We start from the raw sequence: 12,458 nt of genomic DNA on the forward strand, positions 1-12,458 counted from the left end.
CATAAAATTAACCATTTTATTATTTTTTAACCATTTTAAAGTATACAATTCAGTGACATTTAGGTCATTCACAACACTGTGCAACCACCACTTCTATCTAGTTCCAAAATATTTTCATCGCCCTCCCAAAGAAAACCCATACCATTACGAAGTCACTTCCCACTTCTCCGTCCCCCAGCTTCTGGCAACAACTAATATGCTTTCTGTCTCTATGGATTTACCTATTCTGGATATTTCATGTAAATGGAATCATATAATATGTGACTTTTTATGTCTGGCTTCTTTCATTTAGCATAATGTTGTTGTAGCAGATATCAGTGCTTCATTCCTTTCTATGGCTGAATAACCTTTCATTTTATGGATATGCCACATTTTATCCATTCATTAACTGATGGAATTTGGGTTGTTTCCATCTGTGGCTACTGCAAATAGTGCTGCTATTAACATTTGCATACAAGTTTTTGTTTGAATATCTGTTTTCAACTCTTTTGGGTATATACCTAGGAGGAGAGTTGTTGGATTATATGGTAATTCTCTGGTTAACTTTTAGAGGAACTGACAAGCTGTTTTCCACAGCAGCTGCACCATCTTACACTTTCAACAGCAATATACGAGGGTTCCAATTTCTCCATATCCCCACCAATATTTGTTATTTTCCATGAAAAAATATAACAATCTTAGTGGGTATGAAGTGGGATATCACTGTAGTTCTCATTTGCATTTTCCTAATGATGTTGAACATCTTTTCATGTGCTTGTTGGCCATCTGTCTATCTTTGAGAAATGTCTGTTCAAGTCCTTTGCTAATCTGTAAATTGAGCATCTTTTTGTTGTTGATTTGTAAGAGTTCTTTATATATTCTGGATTCTAGACCCTTAGGTATATATATTTGCAAATATTGCCCCCCACTCCCACTATTCTGTGAATTGCCTTTTCACTATGTTGTGAAAAGAAAACTAAAATCAGTTTCTTTTTTTGTGATGTCTTTATCTGGTGTTAATATCAGGATAATGCTACCCTCATAGAAAGAGTTAGGAAATGTTCCCTTCTATTTTCTGGAAGAGTCTGGAAAGGAGTGATGTTAATTCTTCTTTAAATGTTTGGTAGAATTCACCAGTGAAGTTATCTGGTCCTGGGCTTTTCTTTGTTGGGAGGTTTTAAATGATTGATTCAATCTCTTGTTATAGGTCTGTTCAGATTTTCAATTTTTCCTTGGGTCGGTTTTGGTAATTTCTGTGTTTTTCTATTTCATCTAGGTTATCCAATTTATTGGCATACAGCTTTTCATAGTATTCTCTTATAATTCTTTTCTATTTCTGTACATTCTGTGGTAATGTCCCTACTTTCATTTCTTTTTTATTTTATTTACTTTATTTTTGGCTGTGTTGGGTCTTCGTTGCTGTGCATGGGCTTTCTCTAGTTGTGGCGAGCGGGGGCTACTCTTCGTTGCAGTGTGCGGGCTTCTCATTGTGGTGGCTTCTCTTGTTGCGGAGCACAGGCTCTAGGCGCACAGGCTTTAGTAGTTGTGGCTCATGGGCTCTAGAGCACAGGTTCAGTAGTTGTGGCGCACAGGCTTAGTTGCTCCGTGGCAAGTCCTCTATTTCCTTACTGATAGATACTCTGTCTAGTTGTTCTATTCATTATTGAAAGCTTAGTATTGGAGCCTACAACTATGAATGTAGAACTACCTATTTCTAACTTCAATTCTGTCAGTTTTTGCTTCACATACTTTGGTGCTCTATTGTTAAGTGTGTATATGTTTATAATTGTTATCTCTTCTTGATAGATTGACCCTTTTATCAATATATAATGTCCTTATTTTCTCTTGTAACAATTTTTGTCTTAAGTCAATTTTTGTTTAATATTGGTGTAGCCACTCCATTTCTCTTTTGGTAATTATTTGTATGAAATATCTTTCCCATCCTTTCACTTTTAACCTATTTATTCTGGGCTTCCTTGGTGGAGCAGTGGTTAAGAGTCCTCCTGCCAATGCAGGGGACATGGGTTTGAACCCTGGTCTGGGAAGATCCCACATGCCGCAGATCAACAAAGCCCGTGCGACACAACTACTGAGCCTGCACTCTAGAGCCTGTGAGCTACAACTACTGAAGCCCACGCGCCTAGAGCCTGTGCCCCACAACAAGAGAAACCACTGCAATGAGAAACCCACGTACCGCAACGAAGAGTAGCCCTTGCTCGCCGCAACTAGAGAAAGGCACACACAGCAACAAAGAACCAAAAGCAGCCATAAATAAATAAATAAATAACTATTAAAAAAAAGTGAATCTCCTGTAGACAGCATATAGTTAGATCATGTTCTTTTTATCCATTCTCTCAATCTCTGCCTTTGAATCACAGGTTAATCCATTTTCATGTAAAGTAATTACTGATAAGGAAAGACTCACTTATGCCATTTTTCTATTTATTTTCTACATGTAATATCTTTTTTGTTTCTAAATTCTGTTACTGCATTCAAATAAATTTGTTCTTAGTGTCCCATTTTGATTCCCTTTTCTTTTTCTATATATTGTTTTTATATATTGTCTAGTATTTTTCTTTATTGGTTACTCAGGGGATTAAAATTAGTATTTGAATTTTCTAACAAGCAAGCTAGAAATTCAATTCACATTAATCAAGTGTGAATTAATACCAACTTAGTTTCAATAGTACACAAAAACTCTGTTACTTCCCAGCTCCACTTCCCCCTTTATGTTGTCATTGTCACCAATTACATCTTTATACATTGTATGCCCATTAATGTATGCTTATAATTATTGTTTTATGAATTTATTAAATGATAAAGCAGTTAAAAACCAGAAACTGCATGGGCTTCCCTGGTGGCGCAGTGGTTTTGAGTCCACCTGCCGATGCAGGGGACACCGGTTCGTGCCCCGGTCTGGGAAGATCCCACATGCCGCGGAGCGGCTGGGCCCGTGAGCCATGGCTGCTGAGCCTGCACGTCTGGAGCCTGTGCTCCGCAACGGGAGAGGCCACAGCAGTGAGAGGCCCGCGGTAGACATATATACATGTAGGGGTTTAAAAACCAGAAACTGCAACAATTTTGTCTTTTATATTTACCTATGTTTACCTTTACCATTGTTCTTTATTTCTTCATGTCTTCAAGTTACTTTCTAGTGTCCTTTTATTTTAGCCTGAAGGACTGACTCCCTTTAACATTTCTTGTAGAGCAGGTCTACTAGTGATTACCTCCATCAGTTTTTGTTTATCTCCTCTTTCATTTTTGAAGGTTAGTTTTGATGAATATAGAATTCTTAGTTAACATTTTTTTCCCTACATTTTAAATATATCATCCCACTGTCTTCTGGCTTCCATGTTTTTGAAGGAGAAATCAGCAGTATATCTTATTAAGGCTCTCTTGTACATGATGAACTGCTGCTTTTTTTTTTTTCTGCTTTCATGATTCTCTTTGTCTTTGTCATTTGACAGTTTGACTATACTGTGTCTTGGCATGATCTCTTTGAATTTATCCTGCTTGGAGTTTGTTGAGTTCCTTGGATGTTTATAGATTCATGTCTTTCATCATATTTGGGAACTTTTCAGCCATTATTTCTTCAAATATAGTTTCCACACATTTCTCTCTCTCCTCTCTTTCTGGGACTTCCATTATGCATATGTTGGTATGCCTGATAGTGTCCCAAAGGTCTCTTAGGCTCTGTTCATTTTGGTCATTCTTTTCTCTTTCTACTCTTCAGTGAATTTTTAATTTCAGTTATTGTACTTTTCATTTCCAAATTTTCTATTTGGTTCCTTTTCATTATTTGTCTCTTTATTGATAGTCTCTATGTGATGAGACATTGTTCTCCTGGCTTCCTGTAGTTCTTTGTCCATGGTTCCTTTAGCTGTTTAACCATATTTAAGATAGTTGATTTAAAGTCTTTGTCTAGTAAGTCCAAATCCTGGGTTTCCTTAGGGAAATTTTCTATCAATTTTTCTTCCCCTGTGAATAGGTCATACTTTCTTGTTTTTTTGCATGGCTTTTTTGTTTGAAACTGGTATTTTGAATATTATAATGTGGCAACTCTGGAAATGAAATTCTCCCTACCTGGTTTTCTTTTTCCTGCTTATTTTGGGTTGCTGTTTTTCACTTAGTGACTTTTCTAAACTATTTTCTTACAGTTTGCTATCTCTGTCATGTGTGGCCACTGAAACTTATGTTCCATTAACTTAGTGGTCAGCTAGTGTTCTGACAAAATTTGGCTCAAATGCTTGGACCCAAGAAGAGAAAAAAATAAAATAAAATTGAATCTTCCAGTCTTTACCAATTGGCTCTGTGTTGGGCACTCCTTCAACATTTAGCCAGGCCACTTACAACTCTGTTTAAGCCTTTACTTCTCACTCATGTGGAGCCTGACGGTCAGCCAGAAGTGAAAGCTTAGTGTCTTCTCAGGCATTTTCTGTACACATATCCAGACCTGGGCATGCACTTGGGCTTCTTGACTCCCCAGTACACACTGGAGCTTTTAAAAGCTCTTATGCCCCACACATCTTATTTTCTAACTTCCTTCCAAGGCTTTTTGGGCTTGTCCTATTATCCCTTCCCACAGGCTGCTGTATCCAATCCTTTTGCCTTTAAGTACATTCAGCAAAAACCTCCCAGGAGCTGCCCCAGCCCTGGGAACTCTCTGGGTTGGACAAAACAAAGGCAAGCCCTTGTTCTGACCCTTGAGGGAGCCACCAAAGTGGAAAATACTACCACAATTCTTTGAAAATAAAGTACATATTTCCTCTGGCACTAGCAAACTGCACCAAGAGTGCAACTGCCATCTTCATGGCTGCCACCAATTTGGAGAGTGAGGGATGGTAAGTGAATGAAAACACTACAGTACATTCTTACTACAATGTGGCAGCTTCTTTCTTCCTTTAGTTTTCCCTACTTGTTTTATATATATATATATATATATATATATATATATATTTTTTTTTTTTTACTAGGTCCTGGAGTTCTGCAAAGGTTGATTCTGACAGTTTTTGCAAGTTTATTAGTCGTTTTTTTGGAGTTCTCCCTTGACTTCCTCCTCTGCCATATTTAGTGAAGTCCGTACTGAACTGAAAATTTTAATCTACTGCATTTTGTACTTAAATTTAAAACTCAGAGCTTAAGCATATTTAGTACAAGTGAGGAAATAAAATGAATCAGGCAGCTGCTAAAGGCCCAATTCAATGTTCTTCTGTAGAAAAGTGTGCAATGGTTACTATTAATCAATAGGAAGGGTTGGGCTTCCCTGGTGGCGCCGTGGTTGAGAGTCTGCCTGCCGATGCAGGGGATGTGGGCTCGTGTCCCCAGTGCGGGAAGATCCCACGTGTCACGGAGTGGCTGGGCCCGTGAGCCATGGCCACTGAGCCTGCGCGTCCGGAGCCTGTGCTCCGCAACGGGAGAGACCACAACAGTGAGAGGCCCGTGTACCGCAAAAAAAAAAAAAAAAAAGGGAAGGGTTGGGATCCTTTTTCAGTTTAATGCTTTGTGTGACCTATCAAAGCTACTCTTGTTTTATTGACTCATGTTCTTAAAGTCTATCTGAAGCCTCTGCTGGCTCTACAAATTGAAATCCCCAAAGTGTTCAGAACTACAGAGAAAGAAGGTATTTTCTTCCTGAGTTCTCTTCTCAAAATGAGGGGTGGGAAGTACTAGGTAATGATAGTGCCTGCTTGGTCCACTGAGTTTGGACTTGGACACCTGAGTCTAGGTAGAGTGAGAGCATATTTGTTGGCTCCAGAGATCAGCTTGAGAGTAAAAAAGACTGGCTTATTTAAATCACTCAGAATCTGGGTGCTAATTGGCCAGAAAAGACTCTTTCCTGCCCTTCTCTCTTCTTCCCCTTACTTTTTCTGTGTGTTTTTTCCCCCACAACTTGCCCTTGATTTGTGGCCCTTAGCCTTATACATAAGAGAGAGAGGTGGTCATGTAAGTGGTATAGTTAGAGTATAGCCAGGAATGCAGCATCTAAAAGAGTACTAAAGTGGGATTTCCCTGGCGGTCCAGTGGTTAAGACTCCACGTTGCCACTGCAGGGGAAGTGGGTTCGATCCCTGGTCAGGGAACTGAAATTCTACATGCTGTGTGGCATGGGCAAAAAAAAATTTTTTTTCTATTATTGTACCTTTATTTTATTTTATTTTTTCCTTTTTCTTTTTTTAACATCTTTATTGGAGTATAATTGCTTTACAATGTTGGGTTAGTTTCTGCTGTAATAACAAAGTGAATCAGCTATATGTATACATATATCCCCATATCCTGTCCCTCTTGCATCTCCCTCCCACCCTCCCTATCCCACCCCTCTAGGTGGTCATAAAGCACCGAGCTGATCTCCCTGTGCTATGCGGCTGCTTCCCACTAGCTATCTATTTTACATTTGGTAGTATATATATGTCCATGCCACTCTCTCACTTCGTCCCAGCTTACCCTTCCCCCTCCCCATGTCCTCAAGTCCATTCTCTACGTCTGCGTCTTCATTCCTGTCCTGCTCCTAGGTTCATCAGAACCACTTTTTTTCCTTTTTTTTAGATTCCATATATATGTGTTAGCATATGGTATTTGTTTTTCTCTTTCTGACTTACTTCACTCTGTATGACAGACTCTAGGTCCATCTACCTCACCACAAATAACTCAATTTTGTTTCTTTTTATGGCTGAGTAATATTCCATTGTATATAGGTGCCACATCTTCTTTATCCATTCACCTGTAGATGGACACTTAGGTTGCTTCCACGTCCTGGCTATTGTAAATAGAGCTGCAGTGAACATTGTGGTACATGTCTCTTTTTGAATTATGGTTTTCTCAGGGTATATGCCCAGTAGTGCGATTGCTGGGTCATATGGTAGTTCTATTTTTAGTTCTTTAAGGAACCTCCATACTGTTCTCCATAGCAGCTGTATCAATTTACATTCCCACCAACAGTGCAAGAGGGTTCCCTTTTCTCCACACCCTCTCCAGCATTTATTGGTTTTTTTTAACATCTTTATTGGGGTATAATTGCTTTACAATGGTGTGTTAGTTCCTGCTTTATAACGAAGTGAATCAGTTATACATATACATATGTTCCCATATCTCTTCCCTCTTGCGTCTCCCTCCCTCCCACCCTCCCTATCCCACCCCTCCAAGCGGTCACAAAGCACCGAGCCAATATCCCTGTGCCATGCGGCTGCTTCCCACTAGCTATCTACCTTATGTTTGTTAGTGTATCTATGTCCATGCCTCGCTCTCGCCCTGTCACAGCTCACCCTTCCCTCTCCCCATATCCTCAAGTCCGTTCTCCAGTAGGTCTGTGTCTTTATTCCTGTCTTACCCCTAGGTTCTTCATGACATTTTTTTTTCTTAAATTCCATATATATGTGTTAGCATACGGTATTTGTCTTTCTCTTTCTGACTTACTTCACTCTGTATGACAGACTCTAGATCTATCCACCTCATTACAAATAGCTCAATTTCGTTTCTTTTTATGGCTGAGTAATATTCCATTGTATATATGTGCCACATCTTCTTTATCCATTCATCCGTTGATGGACACTTATGTTGTTTCCATCTCTGGGCTATTGTAAATAGAGCTGCAATGAAAATTTTGGTACATGACTCTTTTTGAATTTTGGTTTTCTCAGGGTATATGCCCAGTAGTGGGATTGCTGGGTCATATGGTAGTTCTATTTGTAGTTTTTTAAGGAACCTCCATACTGTTCTCCACAGTGGCTGAACCAATTCACATTCCCACCAGCAGTGCAAGAGTGTTCCCTTTTCTCCACACCCTCTCCAGCATTTATTGTTTCTAGATTTTTTGATAATGGCTATTCTGACTGGTGTGAGATGATATCTCATTGTAGTTTTGATTTGCATTTCTCTAATGATTAATGATGTTGAGCATTCTTTCATGTGTTTGTTGGCAGTCTGTATATTTTCTTTAGAGAAATGTCTATTTAGGTCTTCTGCCCATTTTTGGATTGGGTTGTTTGTTTTTTTGATATTGAGCTGCATGAGCTGCTTGTAAATTTGGGAGATTAATCCTTTGTCAGTTGCTTCATTTGCAAATATTTTCTCCCATTCTGAGGGTTGTCTTTTGGTCTTGTTTATGGTTTCCTTTACTGTGCAAAAGCTTTGAAGTTTCATTAGGTCCCATTTATTTTTGTTTTTATTTCCATTTCTCTAGGAGGTGGGTCAAAAAGGATCTTGCTGTGATTTATGTCATAGAGTGTTCTGCCTATGTTTTCCTCTAAGAGTTTGATAGTTTCTGGCCTTACATTTAGGTCTTTAATCCATTTTGAGCTTATTTTTGTGTATGGTGTTAGGGAGTGATCTAATCTCATACTTTTACATGTACCTGTACATTCCTGCCACCTTTATCAAAGATAAGGTGTCCATATGTGCATGGGTTTATCTCTTGGCTTTCTATCCTGTTCCATTGATCTATCTTTCTGTTTTTGTCCAGTACCATACTGTCTTGATTACTGTAGCTTTGTAGTATACTCTGAAGTCAGGGAGCCTGATTCCTCCAGCTCTGTTTTTCGTTCTCAAGATTGCTTTGGCTATTCGGGGTCTTTTGTGTTTCTATACAAATTGTGAAATTTTTTGTTCTAGTTCTGTGAAAAATGCCAGTGGTAGTTTGATAGGGATTGCATTGAATCTGTAGTTTGCTTTGGGTAGTAGAGTCATTTTCACAATGTTGATTCTTCCAATCCAAGAACATGGTATATCTCTCCATCTATTTGTATCATCTTTAATTTCTTTCATCAGTGTCTTATAATTTTCTGCATACAGTCTTTTGTCTCCTTAAAAAATAAAAGTAAAAGAGTACTAAAGCTTGAAATTCTGTGATTTAAAATGTATTACTTTGAACTACCAGTTCAAGATGGCAGGCTGCACATACTGTCCACCTTCTCAAAAATCCCATACAAATTTCATAAAGTATATATATAACAAAGAATAAATCCACAACTGTGCTAGAACACAGTGAATTGCTACGAGTGGACCAAGAACACTGGGGAATGTTTGCATGATATAAAGAAAATGGGATTTAGTGGTATAGAAACCAAACTGATAAAAAATCTGTGGCAGAACTCTAGAGAAGGAGAGACTGTTGAAGTGTTAGATCCTGACAAAACACTTTAATAACTTTAAGTTCAAAGTCAGCTGTGCTTACAGTAGAATAAGGCTAAAGAAAGTTCAACTGAGTATTAATTGAGAGGTTGGCAGAGATAGACCAGTTCTTGTCTCTGTGTAAACCAGCTTTGTGTTAGCGCCAGGTACAGCTGGCAAGAGCCTCTCTCTAAACAATTCAGAATATGCTCTCAGTGTAGGAGTGAAAGCTGGAGAGAGAACAGGACAGTGTTCCTGGTAACTTCAAATTCTTACAACAGACGTGGGACCTTCACACACTGAAGGGATGTTTATCTGTTGGCACATTCCAACTGATTCACTTAAATCTACTATTGCACTAACTTCTTATATGCCAAAGAGACCCACAGAACTGCAATGTTAATAGATCTAGGCTTTCATTTATAAAATGGATATTTAAGAATCATCAGAAATTTTGAGTAATACCTGCAATATGAAAGAGAAATCTCAAGCTCACCAGCAGAACAAATAACCAGAACAAAGAAACAAGAGTTACTACCGGAAACAAAAGAGAACTAAAAAAATTTTAATCTACATCTCAATAGAGATTAAAGAGAACAACTTGATCCTGGAATATTTGAGAAAGGAATAACTACACAACAAGAAAGCAGTCTTGGAAGTTAAAAACATGATTGCCTTCTAGCCAAAAATAGCTCTGAGAAAGGATTGAATATCAGAATGAATGCAGCCAAAACTGAATTAGTGGATTAGAATATCAAATTTAAGAATGCTTCTAGAATGTAAAGGGGTGGTGGAGGGAAAGAGAGCAAGAAGCTTTAAATAAAAATTATGAGACAAAGATGTTAGATGTAGTAGATTTAATGTCCATCTAATATGAAGTCTAAAGGAAGAAAACAGAAGATAAAAAGGAAGAAATAACCAATAAAGTTAAATAAGAATTATCTGAGCTAAATAATGTTTTGATTGTTTAGGCTAAAAAGATCACTTAATACTGAGAAATACTGAAAAGCGAAATAAACTTAGAGCCATCCTGCTAAAAATTTGTGAATTTCCAAATAAAGAGAAAATCCTACAAGTTTCTAGAGGGAAATAAACTCATTCCTAAAGGAAGTGAGAATCAAACTGGCACTGGATTTCTCATCCGTAACACTAAATGCAAATAATGGAAGATGTCTATAAAGTACTCAGAGGGAAAGGTTTGGAACTGAAAGTTCTAAACCTACACAAGCTATCATTCAAATGCTAGGACAAAATAGGGTTACTACTACTGGAAGTGAAATTATTCCAATGGAATACACTCCCTATTCAGACTTTCTTTAAAAATTACTTGAAGATATACATTTTAAGTTCCATTTCTGGCAAAACTGTGAACCATTTATCCTGGAAAACCTACCACTATAGAACATCTAGAAATGCCAGTTAAGCTGTAACAAACATCCTCTGTAATGCATACTTGAGTGTAAAAGAAAGTAAAGAGAAACTCCAAAGAATACTTGGAAAGCAGTGAGATGGGCTGGAGTTACTGAGAGCGGTATCTGCACTGAGACCTTTTGTGTATCTCAGGAAAACCCAGATTTAACCATCTTTAGACCCATATCAAGTATGTAGTTGGACCTGAGAACCTTGAATAAAGGTAAAACATTTGAAGAGCTACATCCTCAGTGAAGGAGTAGCAAAGAGAAAAAAAATAAAAAACTTAACTATCTTGATCTGGGGTCTGAGTGATAAACAAGAGTGTCCCTAGAGAATTTTTAACCACAAGCTTGCCCTCATACAGGGTTAGGCTTAAAATTTACAATCCCTTTATGATCTAGAGATTTGAAACCAATAATACTAACATAAAATAGTGGAGGCTGGTAGTAATCTGGATCTCCAAGCAGAAATAAACACAGATATTCTCTGTAGGGACTCACCTTTAATCTAGGCAAAGTATAAAATAGAAGAGATTTATAAACCAAATTACACTAAAATTAAGAACTTCTGTTCATGGGAAGACACTATAATAGGGGTGAAAAGACAAGCCATATACTGAGAGGTGGGAAAAGATATTTACAACACAACCAAAATAGAACTAGTATCTGGAATATATAGAGAACTACTCTGAATCAATAAGAGGACAAACAACTCATTAGAAAAAAATGAACAAAAGACTTAAATGGACACTTCTTCTCTTAACAAAAGAGGATCCACAAATACATGAAAAAATGTTCAACTGCATTAGTAATCACAAAAATGCAAATTGAAGTTATATTGAGGTACCATTACATACCTGCTGGTTTGGCAAAAAATAGAAAATTTGACAATAATATGTGTTAGTGAGGTTATGGAACAACCAAAATTTTCATCCTCTGCTAGTAGAGTGTAAATTGCTACATTTATTTTGGCAAACAGTTTGGTATTATCTAGTAAAGGTAAAGAGTTACATATCCCATGATCTAGCAATGCTATTTCTAGGTACAGATCCTTGAGAAATGCTTACACATGTTCACAAAGAGACACAAACAAGAATGCTATTAATAGCATTGAGCATTTTTTACAGATTGAAGGTCTGTGTCAACCCTGTGCTGTGCAAGTCTATCAGTGCCATTTTTCCAAAAGCATTTGCTCATTTTGTGTCTCTGTGTCACATTTTGATAATTCTTGTAATATTTCAAACTTTCAAGTTATTATATTAATTATCTGAGGTATTATATATTATTATATTTATTATATATTATTATTCTATTTATTATCACAGATAATGTTATCTGTGATTAGGGATCTTTGATGTTACTATTGTAATTGTTCTGAGGCCCCACAGATCACACTCACATAAAACAGGGAACTTAATCGATAAAGGTTGTTTGTGTTCTGATTGCTACACAGATAGGTCATTCCTTTGTCCCTCTCCCTTTCCCTGGGCCTCCCTATTCCCTGAGACATAACAATATTGACATTTGGCTGACTAATAACCCTACAATGACCTCTAAGTGTTCAAGTGAAAGGAAGAACCACATGTCTCTCACCTCAAATCAAAAGCTAGAAATGATTAAGCTTGGTGAGGAAGGCATGTCAAAAGCCAAGATAGGCCAAAAGCTAGGCCTCTTGTGCCAGTTAGCCAAGTTGTGAATGCAAAGAAAATGTTCTTGAAGGAAATTAAAAGTGCTACTCCATCCAAATTAATAAAATTAAAAATCACAAAAAAAAAAAAAAAAAAAAGTGCTACTCCAATAAGCATGTGAATAGTAAGAAAGTGAAACAGCCTTATTGCTGATAATGGAGAAAGCTTTAGTGCTCTGGATAGAAGATCAAACCAGCCACAACGTTCCCTTAAGTCAAAGCCTAATCTAGAGCAAGGCCCTAATTCTCTTCCTATGAAGGCTTAGAGAGGTGAGGAAG

This window comes from Leucopleurus acutus (genome assembly GCF_964270905.1).
Source record: "Leucopleurus acutus genome assembly, chromosome: 1".
NCBI classification, from domain to species: domain Eukaryota; kingdom Metazoa; phylum Chordata; class Mammalia; order Artiodactyla; family Delphinidae; genus Leucopleurus; species Leucopleurus acutus.